Genomic DNA, 20,244 nt, shown 5'->3' with positions numbered 1-20,244 from the left:
CTGGGGAATTACAGGATAAACTATAATTCTGACACAATTAGAGCACCAGAAAAACACAACTCACTAATGTTACTTATATATTTTATTCTCTTACGGAATAAGTTTAACCATAAAATAGCGTTACAGTCAAAAGATCTCTTTGATGACTAATTTCAATTTTTCTTTGTTTATATATTTTTAATTAAATTGTCTTTTTTTTAAAGATACATAAATCACAAAAAGAATGTTACATTACAAAATATAAAAGGTTCCCAAATACCCCCCACCCCACTCCTAATCCTCCCACATCAACAACCTCCCTCATCATTGTGGCACGTTCATTGCATTTGGTGAATATATTTTGGAGCACTGCTGCACCACATGGATTATTGTTTGCACTGAAGTTTACATTCTCCCCTAGGACATTCAGTGGCTTATGGCAGGATGCTCATCATCTATCCCTGCACTATCATTTAGGACAACTCCAAGTCCTGAAAATGCCCCACATCACCTCTTCTTCCCTCTTTCTGCCCTCAGCAACTACCTTAGCCACTTTCTCCAAATCAATAATACAGTTTCTTCCATTACTAGTCATAATAGCTCTATAGTAAAATATCAGTAAATTCACTCTAATCAGTATTTTATTCCTCCAACCTGTGGACCCTGGGTTCATGATGTCTGCTCCACCTCTATATCAAGAGGGGGCTTAGATCCATGGTTGATGGATGTGATTCTTCTGCTTGGAGATGTAGGAACTCTCCATTCTCTGGTGTGATGGTTGACCATCTTCACCTCCCTTTTTGCCAACCTTTGCAAGTCCAACAAACCAGAGAATAGGAACTGCAACTCTACAGAGATCATGGCCCAGCTGGCACATGGCTAGTCCAGAGATAGAATTCTCTTGGGTATACACAAACCCCAGCACCAACCACAGGTTCAGTGGAAGTGATAAAAGAGGAATGTGTAGAAATGTCACATCTGAGTCCAACTCCATCACACTCAGGAAGATAAATTCCCAGGTAGGGCCTAGTGACAAGGCACTGACTCCAGAGTCAGCTGCCATGATCGTACAACCTGTGGTTCTCTGGAACACCAGTACCTGGACTTGTATCTACTTTGACTGTCTCTGGGTTCCTGCTGAGGCATGTGTAAGGATGATCCCTCTGATGACCTCCTGACTCTTTTTTGAAGACTCTTGGCCAAATAAACTCATTTGCCCTTACCATTTCTCCCTCTTATTCAAGTATTTTTCTAGTTTCATCACCAGCTGGTGATTGGTAGTAATACCTTAGTGCCTGGGAGGCTCATCCCTGGTATTTAGACTTCCTAATAATGTTCATTTCTACACCCTTCTCCAAGTCACACACTTGTTTGTTTTCTTTCAATATAAATCATTCCCTTGAGTATCTCTTTTCTTTGTTTTTAATTTTTAATAGAGCCTTCCAATGAGTGTGAAAGTGTATCTCACTGCATTTTTTTAACAAAAAATTTTATCAATACATATTAATAAAGCAAAAATCCATCCAAAGTGTAGAATCAATGGTGTTTGGTATAATCACATAGTTATGCATTCATCACTTCCATCAGTTTTAGAGTATTTTCATTATTCCAGTAATAATAGCAAAATCAAAGTAGTGAGCATAATTGCCACTTCTCAATCTCTCTTTGCTTCCACTGCATATGTAGTTGCTATTGTTTCTGTCTGTCTTGTGTTACTTGTTTTATATTTTGTACAAAGTCATATATGCAATATCAACTATATTTGTATTTTACATGAGGTTTCACTGTGTTATTCAGTACTATATTACAGTTTTATTTTTCTGCTCTAGTCCATATTTTATTCCTTCCCCCTGAGGACCCTGGGATGGTGATGCCCACTCCACCTCTAAATTGACAGGAAGATTAGATCCCACAAGGCTGATGGATGGAATTTTCCTGCTTGCAGTTGTAGACGCTCTTGGGCCCTTGGTGTGATGATTGATCAACCTCACCTCCTTGTTACCTGACCTCAGTAAGTCCAAAGAACTGGAGAGTAGGTGTTACAATTCTGCTGAGGTTCAGAGACCTGCTGGCACATGGAGAGTTTAGAGATTCAAGTCTCCTGGTCATATAACAACCCTGGTGCCAAACACAGGTTCAGTAAAAGTGACAGAAGAGACATTTGTAGAGAGGTTACATCTGAATCCAATTCTATCACAGTCCGGAGCACAAATTCCAAAATAGGATGAACTGTCAAGGCAATGACCATTGGACTCTGGTGTCTCCATATATCTCAAGGACAACACTACCTGGTGTTGTATCTTCTTTGGCTGTTTCTGAGATCCTGCATAGTCATGCATAAGAGCGGCCATTCTGATGAAATCCTGACTTATCTGGAAGTCTCTTAGACATGTACACTCATTTATCTTTCATATTGCCACCTTTTATTCAAGGTCTTTTTCTAGTTGTATCACCAGCTGGTTATTGATAGTAATCCCTTGGAACCAGGTAGGCTTATCCCCAGAAGTCATGTCCCACACTGGGGAGCAGGTAATGAATTTATACGCTGAGTGTTGCTTAGAGAGTGGCCACATTTGAGCAACATGGAGGCTCTCAGGAGGTAACTCTTAGGTACCCTGCAGCTCTAGGCCAAGTTGATATTTCAAGCACACCAACTCATAAGCAGAGTAATTAGTATCAACGGCCCATCATTTTACCATTCTTCTTCACTGGTCTTTGCCCTTGCATTTGGGGGATTGTTGCTGTTCCATTGGGGAATATGACAGAGCTCCCCAGGATGAGAAGTCAGCACTCTAAAAGTTGCCATGTGAAACTCTACCCATTATGTCAATACTCAACAACCATACAAATATATTTATATACCTTATATGAATGTCCTAACAAATTCCCTCCCACCCATGCATCCTCCATCAATGGCACCCCATACCAATGCTTATCCCCTGCCATAGTTGAACCACTCTGTAATCCAAATCTTCTTTAAAAATAGAGCCTAATATATTGCCAAATTCAATTAATAGGAAAAAGAAATAGTAATGATAGGTTTAAAGAAGAGAAATAAAATACATAATAATTTTTAAAAAACTAAAATAAAGTAAAAATAAATTGGGGTATTAAAAAAGAAAAACATTATACAAATTGTTTTGACCATTTGCCTTTCATCACTGTGATAGGTGTTGTCATGTATGTACAGTGGCAAGGCAATCTCATCTATTTCTTCCTCATTGTCATGTCATTTTTTTATGTCTTCAGGAAACTTTTAGGTCACAGTAAAGTCACATCTAGAACATAGGGAACTCCCATATCCTCAACCTTCTCCCCCTCTTCCCCCTTCCCAAGCAGTGATCTTTTTAAATGTGGATGTTATATTTGCTACAACTACTGTACAAATATTGAAACATAGCTAATAACCAGGGTTATATTATGGCTTACATTATTGTTTACAATTTAGACTGTACACTTTTATAAATCTTTGGTGATATTTAACATGGCCTATATCCATCATGGCATGATCAAGCAGAACATTTCTATTGCCTCCCCGGTTACCCTCACTTCAGTCAACTTTATTCCTCTCTCCCTCTCCCCTATTGGCTCACAGTGATACCCAAGCTTCACTGCTTGAAGGTCAAGATTCATAGATACTTGAAACAATGCTGAGGGCTTCACACACTAGCAGGTTCTCCCCCATTGGGAGTCACCCATGCACTTGAGAAATACCCTCCCCTCTGTTTGAGAACATCAGGCTTCCGAAGGATGGGGGTACAACACCTTGCTGATCATTGTATGCATCTCCACCCACTGGTACAACACACTATGACAAAATGAGCACTTACACATGCCCTAGAAGCCTGCTCCAGTTGTACCATGTACCAGATAACCCCCATTAAACACTTTAAACCAGTAACAATTCCTTATTAAATTCTCTAAAAAGTTTTGTCAACCTTTTTTTAACCTTTATTTATTTTTAATGTTAAATTAAAAAAGATATGAGGTCCCCATATGCCCCCCACCCCCCTCACCCCACTCCTGTCATAACAGTAACCTCCGCCATCATCATGGACTTGGTGAATACATCTCTGAGCACTACTGCACCACATGGTCAATGGTCCACATTATAGTTTACATGCTCCTCCAGTCCACCCAGTTGGTCATGGGAGGACATACAATGCCCAGTAATTGTCCATGCAGTACCACCCAGGACAACTCCAAGTCCTGAAAATGCCCCCACTTCACATCTCTTCTTCCCACTCCCTACCCTCAGCAGCTACCATGGCCACTTTCTCCACACCAATGCTACATTTACTTCCATTACTAATCACAATAGTTCCAGAATAGAATATCAGTAAGTCCACTCTAATCTACACTCTATTCTTCCATTCTGTGGACCGTGGGATGGTTATGTTCACTCCACCTCTATATCGAGAGCGTGTTTAGATTCCACTTGGATGATGGATGCAATTCTCCTGCTTGCAGTTGTAGGCACTCTTGGTTCCCTGGTGTGGTGGTTGACCTTCTTCACCTCCTTGTTAGCTGGCTGGGGTAAGTGCAATATAGTTTCAACCATGTACCTGGCAATCTCCTGTGTTCATCTGCTCCCTCCCAACCCTCCCCCAATTCCATGGATCATCTGACCTCTCCTCCCATCCCTATCCCCTCTCAAGCCTGCAAAGTGCAACCCAATAGTATCCCTAAACCCCTGTCTTATCCCTTCACTGCACAACTACATACATCCACTTTATCATAGATTTCACCTGTATGGGTGTTGGTACATCCTTCGTCTACCCCCTATTTCCTGTAAGCCTACCTTCCAGTCTCTAGCTCTCTGAGACAGTTGGATTTGTTTAATTCATATCAGAAAGGTCATGTAATATTTGTCCTTCAATGCCTGGCTTGCTTCACTCAACATAGGTCCTCAAGATTCATCCATGTTATCCTGTGTGTTAGAACTGTATTCCTTCTTACAGTTGAGTAGTATTCCATTGTACATATATATCACATTTGTTTTTCTCATCTTTTGGTTATATATTATATTGGTTTTGTATGCCTTTTAAGACTTTCAACTCTCCTTCATTTTTGAGGGAATGTTTTACTGGATACAGAATTCTTGGCTGACAGTTTTTGTCTTTCAGTACCTTAAAGACATAAGACCAATTTATTCTGACTTTCACGATTTCTAATGAAAGGTGCACCCTTCCACACATAATCTTATTGAGGTTTCCTTCTATATGATGCTTTACTTTTCTCTTGCTACTTTCAGAATCCTCTCTTTATGTCTGATATTTGCCATTAAGTATAGGTGTCTCACAGTAGGTTTATTTGGATTTATTCTATTTATGGTACATTGTCCTCCTTGGACCTGAAATATATGTCTTTCATAAGGACTAGGATGTTTTTCATCAATATTTACTCAAATATTCCTTTTGTTCCTTTCCCATTCTCTTTTCTTTCTGGTACCCTGATCGCACATATGCTTGTTCATTTCATGTTGTCATTCAATTCTTGGAGAACCTGTTCCTTTTTTTGTTGTTGTTGCTGATTCTTTTATCTTTCTTTTCTCCTGTATTTTTGCCATTATGTTCCTAAAATTTACATTTTTTTAGGATGTATTAAGGATTGAAACCCAGACCTCATACATAGGGATTAGGCCCTCAGCTACTGAGCTACATTTTCTCCTCTTTAATGTATTTTTTCTTTTTCTTTCTTTTCTTAAATTTAATTTAATTTTTTAACTTTCTTTTATAAAGTTAATAGATCACACAAAATGTTACATTAAAAAACAGAAGAGGTTCCCATATACCCCACTCTCCACTCCCCCACCCCCATCATTTTTATTGTATTTTTTAAGATACATAGACTACAAAAAATGTTACATTAAAAAATATAAGAGATTCCCATATACTCCCCACCCCACTCATTCCATATCAACAACTTCTTTCATCACTGCAGCACATCCATTGCATTTGGTGAATACATTTTGGAGCACTGATGTACCACATGTATAATAGTTTACATTGTAGTTTACACTCTTTCCCAGTCCATTCAGTGGGTTATGGCAGATATAAAACATCCAGCATCTGTCCCTACAATATCATTTAGGACAACTCCAAGTCCCCAAAATGCCCCCACACCACATCTCTTCTTTCCTCTCCCTGTCCTCAGCAACTACTGTGGCCACTTTCTCCACATCAGTGTTACAATGTTACATAATAGTTCATCTCATCATCATGTCTTTCATTCCCATAGGCTCTGTTACTTTTCTTTGCTGGTTTTCAAATTGTCCTTTATGCTAATTCTAGCAGTTTGATATTATTTATGAATTCCAAAAAGAGATACTGGAATTATCTTTAAATTGGTCTGTTCCTCTGGCCATATTTGATTGTCTCAACTTCAGAGGCTTCACTTATAGTTCTTTAAATTATAATTAAAGCTTTCATTGGGCCACATCAGTAAGATGTTTAGTCTCACTGCCATGGTGAGTGGGGACTCACAGAGAAAACTCTGGCAAACAACTTAGTTGTTTTTTTATGTTTAACCCCCATGAAGTAAACACACATGAGAACAGAAAGGAATAGAGAAGTCTCCATAGCATGGCATAAGTACTGGTAAGAAAGAGAGCCTGACAGTTGACAACTGACTTGTAGAGAGAACAGACTACTTAGCCTGAAGAGAAACAAGTCCTGGGAGAGAGATGAGACTTATCCCAGCCAACAGCTGACATTGGAAGAATCTGGGACAACAGAGCCTTAAGAGGAAGAGCAAGGCAGAATGCTTGCAGACATCAGCAGCCATCTTGCTCCAACATGTAGCAACAGACTTCAGTGAGAGAAGTAACTAATGCTTTATGGCCTGGTAACTGTAAGCTGCTACCCCAAATAAATACCCTTTATAAAACCCAACAGATTTCTGGTACTTTGCATCAGCACCTCTTTGGCTTACTAATACACTCACCCAGTGTCTTTTTATTATTTTTTACCTCTTAGGCATATTTTCTTCAGTTCTTCAAATTGATTTACAAGATTTGTGCAATTGCCATTGCTTACATGCCATTAATCTTGGAACTTGTCCTGATATTTGGTTTGTTACTTTGATTGAGCCTCTCTCTGTTTCTTAATAAGGTTTGTAATTTTTTGCTGATATCTAGTCACCCAAATATGTTGGTGAATTTACTGTGACGGTCAATTTCTCTCTTTCACCTTAGGGTTCTTTTTTCATAACTCCTCCTTGATATTTCGTTCAACTTACTCTATGTCTTCACAATTACCCAGCTTAAGTCATCAAATTGGACCAGGAACTCATTAATAGTGTGCTGCTTTTCACTAGATCAAGGCTAAAGATACTTAAAAGCAGTTTTTTATCCTTGCAACTTCCTTGCCTACCAGCATATGCTGTTCTTATGCAAATCTTTCCGTGGAGGAGTTTCCTCCAACTTCTCCTTCCCAGAGCCAAGATTCAAAGTGGGCTCTGCTGGCCAAATCCTCAGAAGAGAAGCTCTGCAACTCACCCTCCATCTTACTTTTAATAGCTGACAGGGAAAAAGACATCTATTCCCCTCTCTTTTGGCTTCAGTGAGCCAGGGATTTTATTCAATTTACCTTTAATTCATTTACCTTTAGTGTCTTGAGGTGGAGGATGGGAGCCCTTTTGAGCTGCTGTAGGGATTTGGTAAGTTAAGTTCTCTCTGTCCCTCACCCTCCTGGTTGTTGCACAGCACTGTTGTGATCTGCTGACCCCCAAAGGAGATCCCTTGGACAGCTTTTGGCCTTTTTTCCACTGTTTCTGTAAGAGAGTTGAGTTTTGTTTGACTACTTCATTGCCATCTTTCTGGGACTCCTCTTATAAAATTTTTGAAAAAAAGATCAAAAGTGTGATAATTGGCATTTCTTGTTATTCAAAGAGCACTCAAGAAGGAAATATATTTCTAACCATGAGCTGAGGGACTGCTGTATTTCCAATGGTACTTCCTAAGGCATATATATGGAGAAAATGTCATCTTTGCACGTAAAAAAAATCATAAAATAATTCATAAGGCCTAAAACTTATTCACTTATATCAAGTTTTGATGCATACATTTTAATTTTAAGATCTGTCCTTTATGATATCTGAATTTATGGAAGACAATAAAACATCTATACCCTGCTATTGCTATTAAATAAATGTATTTTTCAAAAACCTTCAAAGATTTCCTGCAAAATACATTTTCCATAGGTGTTTAACTCCTCAAATTGTATGTATTTTTCAGAAAACACATTTTCTTTTCACAAAATAGATCATTTTAATTCTGCTGCTAAGGTTAAAATTTCATAAATGATTTTATAGTATGATTAACAAAATAATTAAAAATATGATTTTAGTTTACACTTAATTTTTATACTCTTGTCTGCTTTTAAGAAAGTCTGAGGGATTTTCTCATGGAATATTATAATCCAACATCAACTGATTTCATCTTATTGAGATTATTGCAGAAAACTAGGATTGACCTGCTGCTCTTCACTCTCACCATTTCCATTCCCTAATGGTCCTGATTGGTAAAATTTCTGAGTCTCCTCATACAGGATACACATGTCTACACCCTCCTAATCATTTATTGCTTTGTCAATTCTCCCTCATGGGCCTGAATTACATCTCAAACACTTTCCCAAAGACGACTTCTCATTTCCTCTTTAGAAATAAGTTTGTCTCTTTCATTGAGTGTGGAGAAAAGTGTTTCTTCTTGATATTAACAGGTGCAGTAGGCCTTCTCTTGGTATCTATAGACTATGACAATTACAAAGCTATTTGCTTTCCTGCCTGTTATCCCTAAATTATGTGAAAACAAGTTTCTGTTCTGAAGATCATAGGATCTTGGATCCTGGGTTCTATCAACACCTGTTCCCCTATTGAATATGCATTCCACATGTGGTATTGCAGATCTGGGGCTATTAGTCATTTTTTCTGTGATGTCACAGCCCTGATGACACTGGGAAATATGAACCCCTCAGTCTATGAATATTTAGTGTTTGTGAGCATTTCTCATTTCCTCATGCTTCCTTTCATTGGCATTGCATATTCCAATGACTGGGTCTCCTTGCTGTTCCTTGCATGCAGTCAGAAGAAGGGAGAAAGAAGGCTTATTTGATATGTAGGAACCGCTTTCTGTCGTGACTTTCTGCTATGCACCCTTTATTTACATGTACCTGCACCCTAATCCTCTCACTTTCTGAGAGAGGACAAAATTCTGACTATCTTCTGTACCACCCTCACCTCCTTGTTTAATTACAGCTACAGTCGAGAAACTAGGGGCACTGAGAAGAGTAATTCACATAGAATCTTCTCTGTGAAGATGTGGTAAAAGATTTTTACTTCATTTTCAAAGCATCAGGAGCCCATTCATTCAGCAGTAAGCAAATAAGAAAAATAATTCATTCAGTTTGAAGACAGTGAATAAATACATTTTAGGGGATATTAAAAATAACTTTAAAATATGTTTGTGTATTCCCAAGCCAGAGTTTTGTTTTCAGTGGTGATATTTTTGATACATAAAAAGAGAATATAGCTTCTATTAATAACTGAGCGAAAGACTGCATGTATTAATATGTAGAAATGAACAATAAAAGTGACTTACTTCAAGTTATACTTCAGAATAAAATTACTACACATTTATTATCTCTTGACATGTTTAAATTAGGATATTAATATAACAATACATATTTGGGATGCATAGGTTTAATTTACAACAAAATAATACTTGACTTACATCTATTATAATTTATCTTAGGTGTTTTTTTTTTTCTCTTCCTTCTCCCAATAGTCAAAAGAAGTACGGTATGTAAGGATAAGGCAAAGAACTCTACAATCTAGATATCTATACACCTTATGAAGGAAAATGAGAAATTAGTACATTCCAGGACAGATGTTCCAGATGAATTTGAGTGAAACCCAAGGAAGTTATTTTTATTGGCCTACCTCAGGTTTAATGAATAGGTTAGGGAGACTACAATGTTTCATAGAAAAATAAGATACTACTTCACAACAGGAATATTAAAAGTTGCAGTCTAATGAAGGCATGTTAAACTACACAAACTACTTCAACATGCATTCAAGTTCTACATACCAAGTTTCCACTGGTAACCACTGTAGAATATAATTTCTGTCCTGATACTTTTTCTCCACTCAAAAATCCCATAATTCTACCCACCAGTTTCAAGTATTGGGAAGGCAACTTCTCTACACCAGTGTTTATAATAGCTATACCTGCTTAGTCACATGTCTAATCAGGGACCATCATTATTTCCTGTAAGATGTTATCAGCTTAGATATTAACACTATGAAGTGATATAAATGTCTAGAAGTTTGTGCTACTGATATACTCTTGATTCTCTGAGGACGTGTAAGAAGAAGCTAGCTTATCTGAACTTGATAGAAAAGGCATGGTTTAGCCATATCAGGACAGTGGTGGGTGATCAAATATTAGAATTGGGGAAAAAATATTTTTCCAGGCTAGAAAATCCACATTGAAGAGATGATATGAATGTGGATGATTGTTCACAAGTACTAAGGGAACATTAATAGTTTTATGCAGTACTAATTTATGTATAAATTTGCACTAGATTATAGTAGACAGATTTGTTTATTCAAGTAGTACTGTATCAGGGAAGAGAGTCTAAAATCAATTTAACTGAGAAAAAGAGCAGTGTAGATATTAAGGCATGGGGTGAGTTAGTGGAAAAGCATTGGAGGATATTAAGTATTGAAGATCACTGGGACGGATGAGTTCTTCATTGTCTTCACAATTAAGGCCATTTATTTGTAATGCTTATTTTACTCTGATTAGGCTACATGGACCTCATAAGGAACAGGAGAAAGGAAGAAGCAGATAAGGAATCCTTTGTTTAAAATGATGATGGGGTCCTAGATAGTTTAAGGGCCAGGGTAAGAGGGACCTCAGTGCTCTGGGATCAAAGAGTAACCTATCTAAATTTTAGACAAGCAACAGGGAATTTAATGCCATCTTGACCTGACTCTCATTTTGTTAAAGATAAATGAAATATTTCATTGGTGAAAATCTCAGAATGCCAAAGATCTAAAACATGCTCTCATGAAAACTGTTTTGCAATTTTCTGTAAAAGTAATTGAACTGTCTGTTGAGAAATCATAGCACCTTGGAAAAGGAAATGTTTTTTCCCTCCCTTCATTACCACCTCCCATCACTTCCCTAACTCTCTTGACATAGCAGTTTATCAATTCCTGTCTTAGGCAGAATGGTCATTTTACCTTCTAGAGTTTATCGTTGGTAACATTATTGTAAAACACTTTAATTTTATTTGGCAAATATATAGATATATACATATATCTTTCTTTCCATATTATCATTAATAGCTTTATTTTTCTCAATAAATTTTTAGGATCTTTTTTTATACCTTGTATAGAGGATATTAAATGTCTCTAGAAGTAATTTAGAATTTTCAAAGACATGTATTTCAATCAAATAATTCTCATTTATTTTTCTGTTCTTTGCATAATATTTGAATATTGCAGCTGAAACATTTAAATTCTGAGAAAATGTTTTACTTTGATAATTTTCCCCATTATTATTTTGGTATATGCATTTTGAGAAATACTCATAATCATATTCTAGTCCTACATAATTTCTCAAATTTCTCTTTTATTTCTATACTTCAATATTTAATATTCTGGTTGTTGTGTTATTTTTTTATCTTTCTGTGATATTTTCCTCACTTTATTTTTTAAAACTTTAATTGAATCCTTGATATCATTGTTAATATTTTAAATTTCCAAAAGCAATTATTGTTACCTCAAGCTAAATTTTACATAGCATATTGTTTTATATTGTACGTTTAATAGTTTCTCATGTTTCTCTGAATATATTAATTCCTTTTAAAAAATGTTCTTTCCTTATCTGCATTTTTCCCACTAATTTTTGTTTCAGTATGCATGTGTTTGTGTGTTTACCTGTGTGTGTATGCATTTGTATTAGGTTCTCCCTCTTTCATGTGCAAGACCTCCTCAAAATTCTGTTACTTTTGGTTCTAGGAGAATTTTTAAGACTGAAGTATTAAAAGACTTTGGGACATGAGTGCCACAGTTACCCTCAGATGGTCTTCCCTATGGAAGAGAATTTCCTTACCCAGATTCACCTAGAAGACTCTTGGAATGCTATTGTCTTTTCTCAATTCTTCTTCCTTCAAAAACACCCTGACTTCTTTCATTACTCATTATGTTCTTTTCTCTCATTCTTACTCAATCTCTTTTTTAAATAATACATTTATTTCTGCATCAAAATGTAATTTTGGTTTTAAAAAGTTGATTGTATGTGTTTAAATTTAATACACTTACCTGTAATTTGAAAGAACTTTATATAAAATAAAATAATGAAGAACTGGGAATGAGTGAAAAAGGTAACATAAATAAACATATAATATTAGTTACACATAAGGGAATCAGAGAGACAATCTATTTCTTATCTGGGGAGAGCTGGAACAGAGTCATGGAAAATAAAATGAATGTGACATAAATACTTTCAGTTATAAGATCTGATTTAAACGGAGCATTCAGAAATTGAATACAGAGGGTGAAACATGGAGGAGAGAGGTGAAAATTTAGAATAGTACTTATGAATTTGCTTAACTTGTACTTAACCATAAATATTCATGGTATCTTTCAGAAAAGGAGAATCAAGCAATGATAACTGAATTCTTAGAAACTTGATTTCACTTTGAGCATGTAAGAACATACAAGTATAAATATTGCTCCTAACCATGAGATGAAAGATTGATACAATTGTAAAGTTAAGGCTTAGGATATGAGTATTGAAGGGAAAAACATCATCCCCCTAAGGATTGTACAATTTCTTTTTTTTTTTTTAGATACCAGTCTGAGGACTGAATCCCACATCTTGTATATGGAAAGCTGACTTTTAACCATTGAGCCAAGTTGGCTCCCCAGAGTTTTTTTATCTTTTGCCTTTTGTTTTCTTGTGGTTTGTTTTTGTTTTTGTTTTTAGGAGGCACCAAGGAGGGACCAAACCCAGGACTTTCCATGTGGGAAGCAGGTGCTCACATCTGCTCCCAGGGTTTTACAATTTTATTCATAATGTCGGTCTATTTATTACCGTAATTTTCAATGCATGAGGATTAAGTATTTGTCTAATCTTAATGACAATTGAATTAATGGAAGGCAAAAAAAATCCATGTAAAGTAATTATTTTAGAAATATTTCCCGTACATCTCCAGAGACATCATAAAATCTTTGGGTCATTAATTCTTGTCTCCTCAAACTTTACTTATGAGACAAAAAGTTTTTGTCTCATAGTGTTCTGCTAGATTAAAAAAGTAAATTAAATTAAAATATAGCTTAATATTCTATACCTTATTTACTCATCTCTCAGTGTTTGGGAATATTATAATCAAACATCAACTGATTTTGTCTTATTGGGGTTGTTTCCACTATCAAGAATTGGTCTGTTCTTCTTTATTCTTGTCATTCTCATTTTCCTAATGTCTCTGACTGGCAACCTTTCCATGATTCTCCTAATTTTTCTGGACAAACATTTCCACAACCCCATGTATTTCCTACTTAGTCAGCTCTCACTGGTTGAACTAAACTACATCTGTACCATTGTCCCCAAGATAGCTTTCAGTTATGTGTTTGGCAACAAGTCAATCTCCTTCATTGGATGTAGAGTTCAGAGTTTCTTCTTGACTTTAGCAGTAGCTGAAGCTCTGCTCTTGACATAAATGGTGTATGACCATATGTGGCCATTGGCTTTCCTTAACACTATTCCATCCGTATAAGCAAACAAAGTTGTGTGCTGATGATCAAAGGATCTTGCATAATGGGCTCTATCAATGCCTGTGCCCACACTGCATATGCACTCCACATCCCTTATTGCCAGTCTAGGGACATCAATCATTTCTTGTGATGTACCAGCCATGCTGACTCTGGCATGTAGGGACACCTCAATCTATTATACACAATAATTGTGAGCACTATTCTCTTCTTCATGTTTCCTTTCATCAGTATAGCATGTTCCTATGGCTGCGTGTTTCTAGCTGTTCACCATCTGCAGTCAGTGGAAGGGAAAAAGAAGACCTATTCAACATGTCTTACCGACCTCACTGTGGTAACTTTCTACTATGTGCCTTTTTCTTACACCTATCTATGTCCAAGGTCCCTCAGATCTCCAACAAAAGACAAGGTTTTGTCTTTCTTCTATATCATCTTCACCACCATACTCAACCCTGTCATCTATAGTCTGAGAAACAAGGAGGTGATGGAAGCCCTTAGAAAACTGATTAAGGGAATCATCTCTTGAAGACATTGACAAAATTTTCTGCACTATTTCCAGACTCAGGTGCACATACAGTCAGCAATGTATTTAATTTTTTAAAAATGCATTTCCATGCTAAATAGGCTGAAAGTAAAAATAATATTAAGTATATAAAAATTGAGTTTTGACAAAAATGATTGTATATTCTCAAACTGTATTTGTTTTATTTTTTTAATTATTTTTCCAGGAATATAAACATCATGTATATCCCACTAATGTGTGTATCATGGAAATTTTGTTAAGTTATATATATGAAAATGGAAACTTGCTAACTGGAAATTACCATTATTACAGAATGGCAGTTTTCATAAAATTTATATTTCTTTTAATGAGTTTATTTACAATAGAACAATAAATGCTTAAGGACGGTGGATCTAAAAAAAAGAAAATAGTTTTCATTTAATTCTATTATAATATAATTTTAACTGATGCATATAAGCAATTATGTTCCTCAGTTTTAATGTGAACAGGTAGATATAAGAATTTGATGGGATTTTCTTCAATGAATTAGAAGTCCTTACACCACTATGAAGAAAGAGTGACAAGCCTATGTTTTGCATGACAGGTCCTGAATTTATCTTAGTACTTCAGGAAGTGATTCATTAACAGGTCTTCCTCTGGTTCAATATTAACATCTGGAAAGACATTCAAATTCTGCATCCCAGGTAGTTACTGATACCCTCATAATTCTACTGAACCAGGTTGGTAGAAGAGGTTAATTTATCTTCACTGTTCATATCTCTAAAAATTTCATACAGATCAGGTTGTAAAATTATCAACCCTGATCAGTGTCTGCTAGACTTGAGAAAAACACCCATGTAGACACCTATGTTACCCTTCTTAGGTAACTTTTGCAATCCCTGTATCATGTGACCTTCAGCTATGGGAATGGAACGAATTTACTATTGTCATTTTCATGATTCCTTAATGGTTATTCATTTGCCCTGCATCTTAGAATGACAAACTCTCACCTCAAATCCTGAGATCAAAAAATATAATGGGGTGTTTAAATGTGAGCCTTGGCCATGGTGCTAAATCAAGCAGGAAAGAGAGCATTTGGGCTGGGCTCTATAACACATATTGGAATTTTTCTTTTTCAGTCTTTTAGACATGTCTTTATGAAGAGAGTATAGATTACAAAGATATTTCAAATGTTATCTGGACTTTCTGTTGATCACTTCAACATCTATTTGCATATGGCATTACATGGGTGAGATAGAGGAATGAATGATAAATTAGATTTAGGCACAAATCTTGGGCAAATAGAAATGGGAGATGGAAAAAGTAAAACCACTTTGTATTTATGAACAAATTAGGTGAATATGACTTCCTAGTTATTTTTTGAAGAGAGTCTTTAAATAGAAGCAGAAGAGAAAAGTTCTTGTAATGAAGGATTTGTGAAACTACTGAGCAAATTTTGCTGCCCCTGATTCCTTGTTACCAAGTCCGACCAGGAGCTGGAGAGAAGTGCTGTTTCTTCATTTCAATAATGAATATAGTGTGACAGTAAATATGTGGGCAAATCTGAATGCTCTTCCTCCATCATTGGCATTTCAAGGACCCTGATTTGCTCAGATGAATCTCAGTTGATTGAATTAATGCAAATGTGCTTTCTAACAATGTTCTCTATTTCTCTTTTCTTTCTTTATATCCTTGCTGGCTGAAGGTGCTCTTGGAGCGATCTTACTAAAATATATGTTAATTATATCACTTTCCTTAGAAAGGTATGCAATTCTCTATCAGAGGCTGAGACTACCTTATATCTCCAGACTCATATTTTGGAATTCTTTATCTAAAACTTTGTATTTATTTCCCACTAAACTCAATGCAGTTTAGAGGACAACTTATAGCTTGTGAAAGCTTTCCTGAGCTCAGTTATGAAATTGCTTATTAAACTATCTTTTAGTTAATATTTGCGTAAGGTATTTTTTCATCCTTTCATTTTAAAAATAAAATGATTCTTTTGTGAAAGTAATAGAGTAATGGAGTGATATTTAAAAATTCATGCTGCCCATTTGTGTGGTTTTTTTTTTTCATCTTTATTTTATTTTATTTATTTTATTTTATTTTTTTTATTGACTTTGTAATAATATTACATTAAAAATATATATGTGAGGTCCCATTCAACCCCACCCCCCCCACCCCACCTCTCCCCCCCCCAGCAACACTCGTTCCCATCATCATGACACATCCATTGGATTTGGTAAGTACATCTTTGGGCACCTCTGCACCTCATAGTCAATGGTCCACATCATGGCCCATACTCTCCTCCATTCCATCCAGTGGGCCCTGTGAGGATTTACAATGTCCGGTGATTGCCTCTGAAGCACCATCCAGGGCAGCTCCATGTTCCAAAGATGCCTCCACCTCTCATCTCTTCCTGCCTTTCCCCATACCCATCAGGAAAAGTCTATTGCCTTTACATTAATGTAATTAATGAAAAGGCAGGACTTATATAGGCTATTTTGCTAATTGTTCTTTATCTAAACATTCTTGTCCCTAAATGCCTTCTTTACATTTAGGTGATCTTTTGTTGTGAAATGCTCTGATCATTTTCTAATTTCCTAGTCTGTACATATTTTTCAGATTCTTTGTTTGTTGTTGCCATAGGTTTACATTCAATATCCTAAATGTATGAAACCTAGTTTGATTTTTTATCAACTTACTTTCAACAGCATAAATCATCTGTTTTTGTACTCCTTCATGTGCCCTTCTTTATTTTATACTTGTCACAGATGCCATCTTTAAAATTGCATGCCCAATAACATAGAAATATTATTATTTCTATGCATTTATATGTACTATCAAGGGATAAATAAAAAGATGTATGCATTAAGTAAATAATAATAATATTTATATTTACATGTTTGTACCTTTATTTTGGTTGTTTATTTTTTGCAGCTTCAAGTTATTATATAGTATCCTTTATCATCTTAAAGTCCTCATTTTAGTGGGTTTGTTGTTGCTGTTGTTGTTTGTTTCTTAGGATGGATCTACTGGCAACAACCCCATGGCCATCACAATTTTTGACACACAGTCATGCTGGATGTAGAATTCTTGGATTATAAATTTGTTTTCAGATTTTTTTGACGTCATTTCTTAGTTTTCTGCTATATGGTTTCTGATTAAAAGTAGGCACTTAGTTCACAATTTCTGTAATAAAAATGTATTTTAAAAAATCCAAGGACTTTTGAACAAAACAAGAGAAAGAGTAAGCATTTGATATTATTTGTGTGTCCATTTCATATGATAAATCACTAATCTCTACTTTTAGTATTTTCATATTGCATTGGGAATTCAAAATTTAACTATTTTATGTCTCAGGTGAATAATTTCGATTTTATCTTATTTGAAGTTTGTTGAGATTTTTGTAGGTGTATATTCATGACTTTCATCAAAGTTGGGAAGATTTTGCCACCACATAATTATTTCAAACAACTTTTTAATTGTCCACCAAGAAACACTGAAGGTTTTTATTTTCTATGTGTTTAGGAGCTTTAGATTACATAAATATAAAGGGTTCTTATATGCCCCAACCCCCTCCCCTTCCACACTTTCACCCACTAAAAATATCTTTCATTAGTGTGTTACATTTGTATGAACATATAATGAAGAATTGCAAGAAAGAATTGTCTAGATTTTACATTATGTTTTATGCTTTTTTACCACAGAAATTCATGGGTTTTAACAAGCTGTATAATCTTTGTCACTTCAATATCATACATAATGATTTCAATGTCTAAAAAATGCTCTATGTTACACCTATTCTTCCCTCTCCTTCCTCTCAGAACCTCTGGTGACCAGTCTTTATATTGTTACAAGTTCTTCCATTACTAAAATAATAATTGATTTACTTTAGTCCAGAGTTGCATTCTTCCCTTATATTTGGTTGTTACTCTATCTTGAGAATTTTGGGATGGTAATGCCCACTCTGTTTCTGATTGAGAGGAAGCTTAGATCACATTGGGCAGATGGATGGAGTTCTCTTGCTTGCAACTGCAGATATTTTTGCTTCTTTGGCTGAGTATTGCCCATCATCATAGTTCTTTTAGTTGTCCTGAATGAATCTGATGAACTGCAGAGTAAGTGTTGGCAGTAACTCTGCTAAGATTATAGGCTTACCTGACGTATGAACACCTGGAAGATTGTCCCTGGGACATATGTTTAATGGGTATAGTGCTAACTATGGGTTCAAATAAATGGGACAGAAGAACTATATACAGGAAAATGATAAATGAATCTAACTTTGATACATTGGTGAGATGGGTTATCATGTATTCTAAGGTAATCCCCTCTGATGGTTGTCTGTCCTATCTTTTGTGTCTAGATGTCTCCAGAACCACCATGATCACCCCTACTTGAGACACTGTTTACTGTAACAGACAATGAAAGATTCCTGAGACTCCCATAATTGTAACAGTGGAATGACAACCAAATATACTTTGAAATCTCTTAGCCATAAAAACTCCTTTGCTTTCATTATTTTCCCTTTTTAATCTAGGTTTTTCTCCAAATGCATCTTTAATTGGTGCTTGGTATTTATGTCTCAATGCCAGGGAGTCATGTCCCATATCGGGGGAGTGAACTTATATACTGAATTTGTCTTAGAAAGAGGCTACCTTTGAGCAACAAGGAGGCCTTGATAAGGTAAACCTTAGGCAATATATATTACTAGGCCTTGTTTCAATTTCACAAGAACAGGTTCATAAGTACAATCATCACTATCAAGTTCTTGGCACAATGGTCAGCCCCCCATTGATAGAAACTGCCTATGCACTTCAGAGATTCTCAACACTATGACAGAAGGTAGCAGGATTCTCCAGGAATGGAATGCAATATTCCATCCATTATTTTGTGGGTCTCCATCAACTGAGACAACACTCCATGATCACATGAACACACAGTCCATTGAACAACGTCCTAGATGCACCCCCCACACAATCCCCCCACCACAGACAGCCCAAACCATGATCTTCCCCTACCACAGTTGGCAGCCCCTCTGCAACTCAAAACCTTGCAAAAAGCAAAGCCAACAAAAAAATAATAAAAACATTAAAATTAAAAAAAAAAAGAAAAATTAAAATAATTTTCTTTGCATTATGTCTTTCATCACCATATATCTGTTTTTGTTCATATATATCATGTATATTTCATATATATTTATGTATATTCTTCTGTATATTCCCCCAGTGTATTATATATTTTCCACATTATTTTCTGAGAAGTTTTACGTTACAGAAAAGTCACATAGAAAATACAAGGATTCACATACACCCTACTCCATTCCCCCACATATTCCCTACCAATGATATCCTACATGATTAGAGTACATTTTCTACTTTCAATGAAAAAATATCAAAGCAGTGCTACTAACCATAGCCAGTGGTTTACAATATGGTTTACCTTTCATACCGTACACCTTTATAGGTTCTGACAAAATGTATAATAGCCTGTATCCATCATTGCAAGGTCATGAAGAACAACTCCAATGACCCAAAGATGCCCAATGTTCCACCTATACCTCCTTCCCCCTCCCATCAGAACATATTGCAACCACTGAGTTTCAATTTTTGAAGAATAAGATTTTTAGCTCAATAGATTAATATTGAGGGCTTTACAGACTTGTCTGTTTCTTTTATTGGGCACTGTGTTATATTCTTGCCCTTCTGTTTGAGAATGTAGCTGTAAACTCCACAGGATGGGAGTTTAAAATTTTTTATTGTGTGAGCCTCCACCAACTGAAATAACACCATATACCAAATAAACACATTCATCTCCCATAGAAGCATGCCCCAGGTGAACCATTTCCCACACATCCCTCCACCACCACCACCCTGCACCAGTGATCTGCCTGTATCCTATTTGCCAGAATAAAAGTATCCCCACCATTGTAGTTTCAACCACAGACCTAAAAATCCCCAGTATTCCTTCCTACAGTCTTC

At 36.0% G+C, this 20,244-nt stretch overlaps 1 pseudogene; it reads left to right on the top strand.

Annotated features, from left to right (window-relative positions):
* Window positions 1–10,661: 10,661 nt before the first annotated feature.
* LOC101444006 (olfactory receptor 2L5-like) lies at window positions 10,662–14,287 on the top strand (annotated as a pseudogene).
* The last annotated feature ends 5,957 nt before the right edge of the window (window positions 14,288–20,244 follow it).

This window comes from Dasypus novemcinctus, chromosome 16 (genome assembly GCF_030445035.2).
Source record: "Dasypus novemcinctus isolate mDasNov1 chromosome 16, mDasNov1.1.hap2, whole genome shotgun sequence".
Classification (NCBI taxonomy): domain Eukaryota; kingdom Metazoa; phylum Chordata; class Mammalia; order Cingulata; family Dasypodidae; genus Dasypus; species Dasypus novemcinctus.
This window is presented reverse-complemented; position numbering and strand designations above follow the sequence as displayed.